An 11,011-nucleotide genomic window follows, 5' to 3' on the forward strand; every position below is an offset into this window, starting at 1 on the left:
TCCAATGAAAATATTAGGAGATATACAAAGAAACAGAAAAGTATTACCCACATATTTGGGGAGCAACAGGCAACAAAAACTATCTGTGAGAGTAACCAGGTGTCAGATTTTTAAAAAATATTTATTTATTTGACTGTGCCAGGTCCTAGCTGTAGCATGTGGGATCCAGTTCCCTGACCAGAGACCAAACCCAGGCCCCCTTGCATTGGGACCACAAAGTCTCAGCCACTGAACCACCCGGGAAGAACCAGGTATCAGATGTAACAGACTTCAAAGTATCCATTACAAATACATTCAAAGAACTAAAGAAAACCATGCTTAAAGAAATAAAAGTATGAGACGATGTTGTATGAAATAGAGAACTCAACAAGAATAAATTATATATAAAAAAAGAATTGGAAATGCTGGAATGAAAGGTACAGTAACTTACATGAAAGACTTACTAGAGGGTCCTATATGAATTACCTTTGGCAGGCAAGTTCTTTACCACTAGCGCCACCTGTTGTCATTGCTCAGTCTCTCAGTCATGTCCAATTCTTTGTGACCCCGTGAACTGCAGCATGCCAGGCTTCCCTGTCCATCACTATCTCCCCAAGTTTGCTCTAATTCATGTCTGCTGAGTTGATGATGCCATCCAGCTATCTCATCCTCTGTTGCTCGCTTCTCCTCTTGCCCTCAGTCTTTCCCAGCATCAGGGTCTTTCCCAATGAGTTGGCTTTTCACATTAGGTGGCCAAAGTGAAGTCACTCAGTCCTGTCTGACTCTTTACAACCCTATGGACTGTAGCCCACCAGGCTCCTCTGTCCATGGGATTTTCCAGGTAAGAATACTGGAGTGGGTTGCCATTTCCTTCTCCAGGGGATCTTCCCAACCCAGGGATCGAACTCAGGTCTTCCACATTGCAGGCAGACTCTTTACCATCTGAGCAACCAGGGAATCCCATCAGGTGGCCAAAGTAAGCCCTATATTACCTTGCTAGGACCGCCATAACAAAATACCACACACTGGGCAGCTTAAACAGCAGATACTTACTTTCTCACAGTTCCGGAGGCTAGAACTCCAAGCTCAAAGCATCAGCATGTTTTATTTCTGAGGACTCTCTCCTTGGCTTGCAGATGGCTATCTTTCACTATGTTCTCACATGGTCATTCCTCTATGTACATGCACCCCTGATGTTTCTTTTTTTTTGGCTCTGCTTGTGTCTTCCTTGCTGTGCACGGGCTTTCTCTGGTTGTGGTGAGCGGGGGCCACTCTCTATTTATAGTATGCAAGCTTCTCATTGCAGTGGCTTCTCTCGTTGTGGAGCTTTAGAGTGCAGGCAGTAGTTGTAGCACTCAGGCTTAGTTGCCCTGAGGCATGTGGAATCTTCCAGAAGCAGGGATCAAACCCATGTCACTTCCACTGGCGGGCAGATTCTTAACCACTGGACCACCAGGGAAGGCCCCTGATTTCTTGTTGTATCCACATTTCTTCTTCTCATAAGGATATTGCTCAGTGGTAAGTAGACTTATTATGGTGATCATTTTGAAATGTATATAGATATGGAATCACTATGCTGTATACTAGCAGCTAACCTAATATTGTAGGTCAGTTAAACTTCAAACAAATTCACAGAAAAAGATAACAGATTTGTGGTTACCAGAGGTGGAGGTGGGAGGAGGGGCAGTTGAACGAAAGTAATCAAAAGGTACTGGAAAAAACACAATGTAAAAACCGTGAGTTAAATCTATTCTGACTCTTGCTGAGGACTGTAGCCCAGGAGACAGCCTTTCAGAAAACTCTGAGAAATAGTTTCGAAAAGGTAGGGGAAGAGCTAGTACATATAGTGCAGTCAAGATCTTGGTGAAAGTTTACTGCTCATGAGGATCAAGTATCTCAGTTAATGATTTTAGTACTTTTCTAAGTATGGGAAGATGCAAGAATAATGGGGTCATTGAAATTCTTCCTTAGATATGCATTTTAACTATCTAGGGGCCCATATATCTAAAACACACAGTGTTTCATCCTAAATTCTTTCAGGGTGCCTTGTAGGTCAGTGACTGCAGTGGCCAATGACTTGATCCTTGTAGAACTGGAATGGCACTCCACATTGTCTGTTTACAGTACAAACTTCAAGTTATAAGAAAAATAAATATAATTAACACTGCTGTACATCATATATGAAAGTTGTTACGAGAGTGAATCTGGTGGGTGGATGCGGGATTTACTCAGCTTGCAGCTACTCAGGACAAGCCTCCTATGTAACTTCCCTTGCTTATTAAAACTGCAACCTGAAAATATGGAGTGGTCTGCCTCTTTTATTGGTCTCTCCTTATGCTCCATGTAAGGGGGTCAATTTCAGATTTCCCTCAGGGAACTCCTGAGGTTACAAACCAATAGTAGTTGTATAATAATTTTTTTTTGGGGGGGGGCTCCAAAATCACTGCAGATGGTGACTGCAGCCATGAAATTAAAAGACGCTTGCTCCTTGATAGAAAAGCTATGACCAATTAGACAGCATATTGAAAAGCAGAGACATTACTTTGCCAACAAAGGTCTGTCTACTCAAAGCTATGGTTTCTCCTGTAGTCATGTATGCATGTGAGAGTTGGACCATAAAGAAAGCTGAGAACTGAAGAATTGATGCTTTTGAACTGTGGTGCTGGAGAAGACTCTTGAGAGTCCCTTGGACTGCAAGGAGATCAAACCAGTCAATCCTAAAGGAAATCAGTCCTGAATATTCATTGGAAGGACTGACACTGAAGCTGAAACTCCAATACTTTGGCCACCTGATGTGAAGAGCTGACTCATTGGAAAAGACCCTGATGCTGGGAAAGATTGAGGGCAGGAGGAGAAGGGGATGACAGAGGATGAGATGGCTGGATGGCATCACCGACTCGATGGACATGAGTTTGAGCAAGCTCTGGGAGTTGGTGATGGACAGTGAAGCCTGGCGTGCTGCAGTCCATGGGGTTGCAAAGAGTCAGACACGACTGAGCGACTGAACTGAACTGAATTATTAAAAAACAGTATAAATGTGCATTTCTTCTCCCTTCTTCTCTCAACTAATTTATATATTAACTGTATAAAATAATATATCTGTACTGTATTGTTGGGTTTACAACAGAAATGTAATATATTTTCCAATAATAGCACAAAAGAGGTGGGTGGAACAAACATGTATTAGGCTAAGAAAATGACTCCAGATGGTTTTTCAGATCTACCAGAATAAATAAAGAGAATCAGAAATGATAAAAAGAAGGTTAATATAACAGAAGGTATAAATATATAATTGTTTTCATTTCTTAGGTCCTATAAAAGTCATAAAAGTATACAAATAATGTAATAACACAGCAGTCCCCAGGGACCAGTTTCATGGAAGACAGTTTTTCCATGGACCGGGGTGGTGGTAGGGGTGGTTTCAGGATGACTTGGACGCATTACATTTATTGTGCTTCTCTGAGAATCTAACGCTGTTGCTGATTTGACAGGAGGGGGAACAGCTGTAAGTACAGATGGAGCTATGCTTGTTCACCCACCACTCACCTCCTGCTGTGTGGCCTGGTTCCTAACAAGCCACAGGGTGGTATCAGTCTGTGGCCTGGGGGTTGGGGACCTCTGTAATACTGTATTGTTAGTTTGTAACATTTATAGATGTACTATGTATCATGAAAAGGGACAGAAGAGAAGAGAAGTATATAGGAATGCTTTATGTCTCACTGGAATTAAATCACTATAAATCGGAAGCTGATTCTGATGCACTAAGACATGAATGGTGGGCTTCCCCGTGGTCCAGTGGTTGAGAATCTACCTGCCAATGCCGGGGTTTGATCCCCGGGTCCAGGAAGATCTCACATGCCCCAGAGCAACTAAGCCTATGCGTCACAACTGCTGAGCCCACGTGCTGCAACTACTGAAGGCCGTGTGCCCTAGAGCCCGTGCTCTGCAATAAGAGAAACCACCGCAGTGAGAAGCCCGCACACCACAACAGAGTAGCCCCCTCTCACTACAACTAGAGAAAGTCTGAGTGCAGCAACAAAGACCCAGAATATCCAAAAAAAAAACAAACCGCTGGAAAAGTGTATTCTCCAACTAGACCTAAAGCAAGCATTAGGAAGGCAATAATAAAGACTAGAAGGAAAGTAATGAAAGAGAGACTACAAAAAAAAACAGAGAAAAATCAATGAAACCAGAAGTTGGTTCTTTGAAAAGATCAATAAAATTGGCAAACTTTTAGCTAGATTGACTCAAAAATAACAAAAGAGAAGAGGATTCAAATGACTAGAATCAGAAATCAATAGGAAATTTCCTGACAGTCCAGTGGTTAGAACTTACCATTTCACTGCCCAGCCTGGGTTTAACTTATATCCACAAGACATGCAGCATGGCCAAAAAAGAAAAAAACAAAGGAAATGAGGAGGGCACATTACTGCTGATCCTATACAGATAAAAAGGATTAGAAATGAACACCTTGAATAATTGTAAAAGAAATTAAAGATTAAAATGAATGGAAAACCATCCTATGTTCACTGAGTTTGATTAGAAGATTACTATTAATTAATATTGTTTATTTATTTATTTTTGGCCTTGCCAGCTTTCAGCTTTCAGGATCTTAGTTCCTGACGAGGGGTCAAGCCCAGACCCCATGCAGTGAAAGCATGTAGTCCTAACCACATGACCACCAGGGAATTCCCTATATTAGTTAACATTATTTAGATGGAAATAATCCCTAAATTGATTTACAGATTCAGTGAAATCTCTATTAAAATCCCAGCTGATTTATTTGTAGAAGTTGATCAGCTGACTCAAACATTCATAAAGAATTTTGGAGATCCAGAACATCCAAAACGATAGGGAGGTTCACACTTATGATTTTAAAACTGTCTAGAAAATGACAGTAATCAAGACCTTGTGGTACTGGCATAAGAATAGACATATAGGTGGATAGAGTAGAACTGAGAGTCCAGAAACAAGCCCACTTGGCTACAGTCAACTGATTCATGTTAAAAGAGTGCGAGGAACATTCAATGGTTTTTCAACAAATGGTGCTAGATCAATGGATAGTCACAGGCCGAAGAACGAAATCAGACCCTTATCTCATGCTGTACGCAAAAATTAAAATGGATCAAAAACCTAAATGAAAGAGCTAAAACTATAAAACTCTTGAAAACATAAGGGTAAATTTCTATGACTTCAGATTTATCAATGTATTTTCAGATGTGACACCAGAAGCATGAATAACAAGAAAAGTGGTTAAATTGTACTCCATCAAAATTAAAAGCTTTTGTGGTTCAAAGACTACCAACAAGAAAGTAAAAAGACAACTCAGATTGGGAGAAAAATTTTGTACATTATATATCTGATATGGGCCAGAATATATAAAGAACTCTTACAACTGAACAACCCAGAGTCAGAAAACCCAATTAAAAAATCTGTAAAGGACTTGAATAGACAGTTCTCCAAAGATGACATACAATGGCTAACATGCACATGTAAAGATGCTCAGTCATTAGTCATTCAGTTCAGTTCAGTCGCTCAGTCGTGTCCGACTCTTTGCGACCCTATGAATTGTAGCCAGGCCTCCCTGTCCATCACCAACTTCCGGAGTTCACTCAAACTCATGTCCATTGAGTCGGTGATGCCATCCAGCCATCTCATCCTCTGTTGTCCCCTTCTCCTCCTGCCCCTAATCCCTCCCAGCATCAGAGTCTTTTCCAATGAGTCCACTCTTCGAATGAGGTGGCCAAAGTATTGGAGTTTCAGCTTTAGCATCAGTCCTTCCAAAGAACATCCAGGACTGATCTCCTTTAGAATGGACTGGTTGGATCTCCTTGCAGTCCAAGGGACTCTCAAGAGTCTTCTCCAACACCACAGTTCAAAAGCATCAATTCTTTGGTGCTCAGCTTTCTTCACAGTCCAACTCTCATATCCATACATGACCACTGGAAAAACCATAGCCTTGACTAGACAGACCTTTGTTGACAAAGTAATGTCTCTGCTTTTCAATATGCTATCTAGGTTGGCCATAACTTTCCTTCCAAGGAGTAAGTGTCTTTTAATTTCATGGCTGCAGTCACCATCTGCAGTGATTTTGGAGCCCCAAAAATAAAGTCTGACACTGTTTCCCCATCTATTTCTCATGAAGTGATGGGACCAGATGCCATGATCTTAGTTTTCTGAATGTTGAGCTTTAAGCCAACTTTTTCAGTCTCCTCTTTCACTTTCATCAAGAGGCTCTGTAGTTCCTCTTCACTTTCTGCCATAAGGGTGGTGTCATCTGCATATCTGAGGTTATTGATATTTCTCCTGGCAATCTTGATTCCAGCTTGTGCTTCTTCCTGCCTAGCGTTTCTCATGATGTACTCTGCATAGAAGTTAAATAAGCAGGGTGACAATGTACAGCCTTGACGTACTCCTTTTCCTATTTGGAACCAGTCTGTTGTACCATGTCCAGTTCTAACTGTTGCTTCCTGACCTGCATACAGGTTTCTCAAGAGGCAGGTCAGGTGGTCTGGTATTCCCATCTCTTTCAGAATTTTCCACAGTTTATTGTGATCCACACAGGCAAAGGCTTTGGCATAGTCAATAAAGCAGAAGTAGATGTTCTTCTGGAACTCTCTTGCTTTTTCGATGATCCAGAGGATGTTGGCAATTTGATCTCTGGTTCCTCTGCCTTTTCTAAAACCAGCTTGAACATCTGGAAGTTCATGGTTCATGTATTGCTGAAGCCTGGCTTGGAGAATTTTGAGCATTACTTTACTAGCGTGTGAGATGAGTGCAATTGTGCGGTAGTTTGAGCATTCTTTGGCATTGCCTTTCTTAGGCATTGAAATGAAAACTGAGCTTTTCCAGTCCTGTGGCCACTGCTGAGTTTTCTGAATTTGCTGGCATATTGAGTGTGGCACTTTCACAGCATCATCTTTCAGGATTTGGAATAGCTCAAGTGGAATTCCATCACCTCCACTAGCTTTGTTCATAGTGATGCTTTCTAAAGTCCACTTGACTTCACATTCCAGGATGTCTGGCTCTAGGTGAGTGATCACACCATCATGATTATCTTGGTCATGAAGATCTTTTTTGTACAATTCTTCTGTGTATTCTTGCCACCTCTTAATATCTTCTGCTCCTGTTAGGTCCATACCATTTCTGTCCTTTATTGAGCCCATCTTTGCATGAAATGTTCCCTTGGTATCTCTAATTTTCTTGAAGAGATCTCTAGTCTTTCCCATTCTGTTGATTTCCTCTGTTTCTTTGCACTGATCACTGAGGAAGGCTCTCTTATCTCTCCTTGCTATTCTTTGGAACTCTGCATTCAGATGCTTATCTCTTTCCTTTTCTCCTTTGCTTTTTGCGTCTCTTCTTTTCACAGTTATTTGTAAGGGCTCCCCAGACAGCCATTTTGCTTTTTTGCATTTCTTTTCCATGGGGGTGGTCTTGATCCCTGTCTCCTGTACAATGTCATGAACCTCCTTCCATAGTTCATCATAGGCACTCTATCTATCAGATCTAGTCCCTTAAATCTATTTCTCACTTCCACTGTATAATCATTAAGAAAGTGAAAGTGAAGTCACTCAGTCGTGTCCGACTCTTGGCGACCCCATGGACTGTAGCCCACCAGGCTCCTCCGTCCATGGGATTCTCCAAGCAAGAATACTGGAGTGGGTTGCCATTTCCTTCTCATTAGGAAAGTACAAATCCAAGCCATGATGAGATACTGCTTCACATCTACTAGGATTGCTATTAAGAAAAAGGGAAATAACAAGTGCCGGTGATGTGGAGAAATTGGAGCCCTCTTACACTGCTGGTAGAAATATATTGGGTTGGCCAAAAATTTGTTCAGACGTAGAGGGGTGGGAGGGAAGTTCAAGAGGGAGGGGACATATGTATACCTATGGCTGATTCATGTTGACGTATGGAAGAAACCAACACAATACTGTAAAGCAATTATCCTTCAATTAAAAATACGTAAATCAAAAAAAAAGTTTGTTCGGGTTTCCTAAATAAAATGCCTTAGCTGCTAAAAGAAGACAGTTTGCCAGTGCTTCAAAAAGTTAAAGATAGCATTACCATATGACCCAGCAATTCTACTCCTAGGTGAATCCTCAAAAGAATTAAAAAACAGGTACTCAAAAATATATACACTCATTTTTCAGAGCAGCACTATTTACAATTGCCAAAAGGTGGAGAATACAAAAATATCCATCAATAGAAAGATGGATAATAAATTGTGGTATATACATACAATGGAATATTATTCTGCTTCAAAAAGGAAGTGCTGATACATACACATACTACAATGTGAATGAACCTTGAAAACATTGTATTAAGTGAAAGCCAGACACAAGACTATATACTGTATGATTCCTTTTACATGAAGTATCTAGAATAGCTAAATCCACGGAAACAATGAAGATTGGTGGTTGCCAGAAGATGCTGAGAGGAGAGACTTGGGAGCATTTACTTAATGGGTATGAGGTTTTCTTCTGGGATGATGAAAATGTCTTGGAATTATACAGAGCTAGTAGTTTCATAGGGCTTCCCAGGTGATGCTAGTGGTAAAAAACCTGCCTGCCAATGCAGGGGACATAGAGATGCCTGGGTCAGGAAGATCCCCTGGAGGAGGGCATGGCAACCCACTCCAGTATTCGTGCCTGGAGAATCCAGTATTCTTGCCTGGACAGCAGAGCCTGGCGGGCTATAGTCCATGAGGTCACAAAGAGTTGGACATGACTAAAGTGACTGAGCGTGCACGCACAGTAGTTTTACAACATTGTGAATGCCACCAAACTGTTCACTTTAAACTGGTTAATTTCATGTTATGTGAATTTCACTTCAGTTAAAAAACAGTTTTTAAAAGGTTAAGCAGTTAACCATATAACAGCATTTCCACTCCTATATATCTCCCCAAGAGAAATGAAGATATACCTAGACACAGAAGTATGTGTCCATGAATGTATCATTACTCATAATAGCCAAAATGTGGAAACAATCTAAAGTCCATCAATTGATAAATGGATAAACAAAAGGTAGTATCTCCGTAAAATGGAGTATTACTCAGCCACATCAAGGAATGTATTGATATACTCGACAACATGGATGAACCCTGAGAACATGCTAAATGAAAGCAGGCAGACACAAAAGGCCACACATTGTATTGGGTTGGCCCAAAAGTTCAGTCCAGGCTTTCCATAAAAAACCCAAATGAACTTTTGGGCCAACCCAATATGATTCCACTGATATGAAATGTCCAGGAAAGGCAAATATATAGAGACAGAAGGATTGCTGGATGACTGGGGAGATGGAGAATGACTGCTAATGGGTATGCTTTTCTTTTTTATTATTAGCAAAATTTTTTTAATTTTAATTTTATTGGAACATAGGTGATTTACACTATTGTGTTAGTTTCAGATATAGGGTATGCTTTTCTTTTTGAAGTATTGAGAAAATGTTCTGAAATTATAGTGGGGATGGTTGCACAACCTTGTGAATATACTTGTGAATAAAAGCCACTCAAGGGCATATTTTAAAACGGTGAATTATATGATATGTAAGTTGTATCTCAGTAAAGCTGTTACAAGAAAATGAAAGATACTAAGTATACATTATTCTTTGCTTGGCGAGAGGGAAGGAGAGAGAAATAGCTAAAGAGGAAGATCAATGGAAAACGAGCAAGGGAGTGATTACCATAAAAATCAGCAGAGTGGTTACCTGTGTGTGCCATCTGGAGAATCCGGATACTTGAGGGGCTTCTTGAGCATTGTTATTTTTGTATTTCTTGACCTGGGTGGTGGTTATGCCAATGCTTCCTATGTAGCTACTTGTTATACTGCAAAGTTGTGTTTTATGTACTTTTCTGTATGTGCCTCTCTTCATCTCACTAAATGGTACCACTTTCCACCCAGTTACTCAAGTCAAAAATCTTGGAGTCACCTTGACTCTTCTCTTTATCTTACACCTCATATCTAACCTGCCAAGACACCTTGTCAGTTTTACCTTCAGACTACATCTAGAATCTGACCCCTTCTCATCTCCACCTGGTTTGGGGCACTTACCATCTCTTACCTGGACAATAGCAGTAGCCTTCTGATCTCTCCGCTTCATCCCTTGACCTGCCTACCCTGGAGTATTTTCTATATAGCAACCAGTTTCTTTTTTCTCCTTTGACTTGAAGGTATTTCTTAATGAAATATTAATCACATACAGTGAAATGCACATACATGTACATTCCAATGAGTTTGACAAATGTAGACACTAGTGTAACATACACCCCAGTTAAGATATAAAACATTTCCACTACTCCCCATAAGTTCCAGAAGGATCCTCTCTAAAGCCAGTGTCAGATCATGTGAGTCCTCTGCTTAAAACCTCCCAGTGACCCTCCTTGTCACTGACAATAAAACCTCAAGTTCTTGCAATGGCTCATAAAGCTGTACACAGTCTGCCCTCACCCCCATTACTTCTCTTATCTCATCTTAGAGTTCTTTCCTCTTCCTTGAGTTCATTCTGTATGGGCTCCCCAAAACAGATCATTAAATTTCTTCCTCACTGTTCTCAGGACAAATTGGGCACTTTCCTGCCTCAGGGCTTTTGTACTGAGTGTCCTCTATCTGGAATGCTGTTCTCCCAGATTATCTGCTTCATTAGGTCTCTGCTCAAATGTCACCTTATCAGAAAGAGATCCTCCCTGACCACCCTATATACAATAACATGCCCCCTCCCTGCTGCCCACTGCTCTCTCATCCCCTTACCTTGCTCCAGTGTTCTTTATAGCACTTAGCTCCATTTATTATATATTATGCACGTGCGATTCTGCTATGCTCTCTCATGTAAGTTCTAGAGTGTGGGGATTCGAGTGCCTTTGCTTTGGCTGTATCTGCAGTGCATACCACCTGACTTGGTGGCTCAGAGGGTAAAGTGTCTGCCTGCAATGCGGGAGACCTGGGTTGGGAAGATCCCCTGGGAGAAGGAAATGGCAACCCACTCCAGTACTCTTGCTTGGAAAATTCCGTGGAGGAGCCTGGTAGGCTACAGT

This window comes from Bos javanicus, chromosome X, assembly GCF_032452875.1.
Source record: "Bos javanicus breed banteng chromosome X, ARS-OSU_banteng_1.0, whole genome shotgun sequence".
In the NCBI taxonomy this organism is placed as follows: domain Eukaryota; kingdom Metazoa; phylum Chordata; class Mammalia; order Artiodactyla; family Bovidae; genus Bos; species Bos javanicus.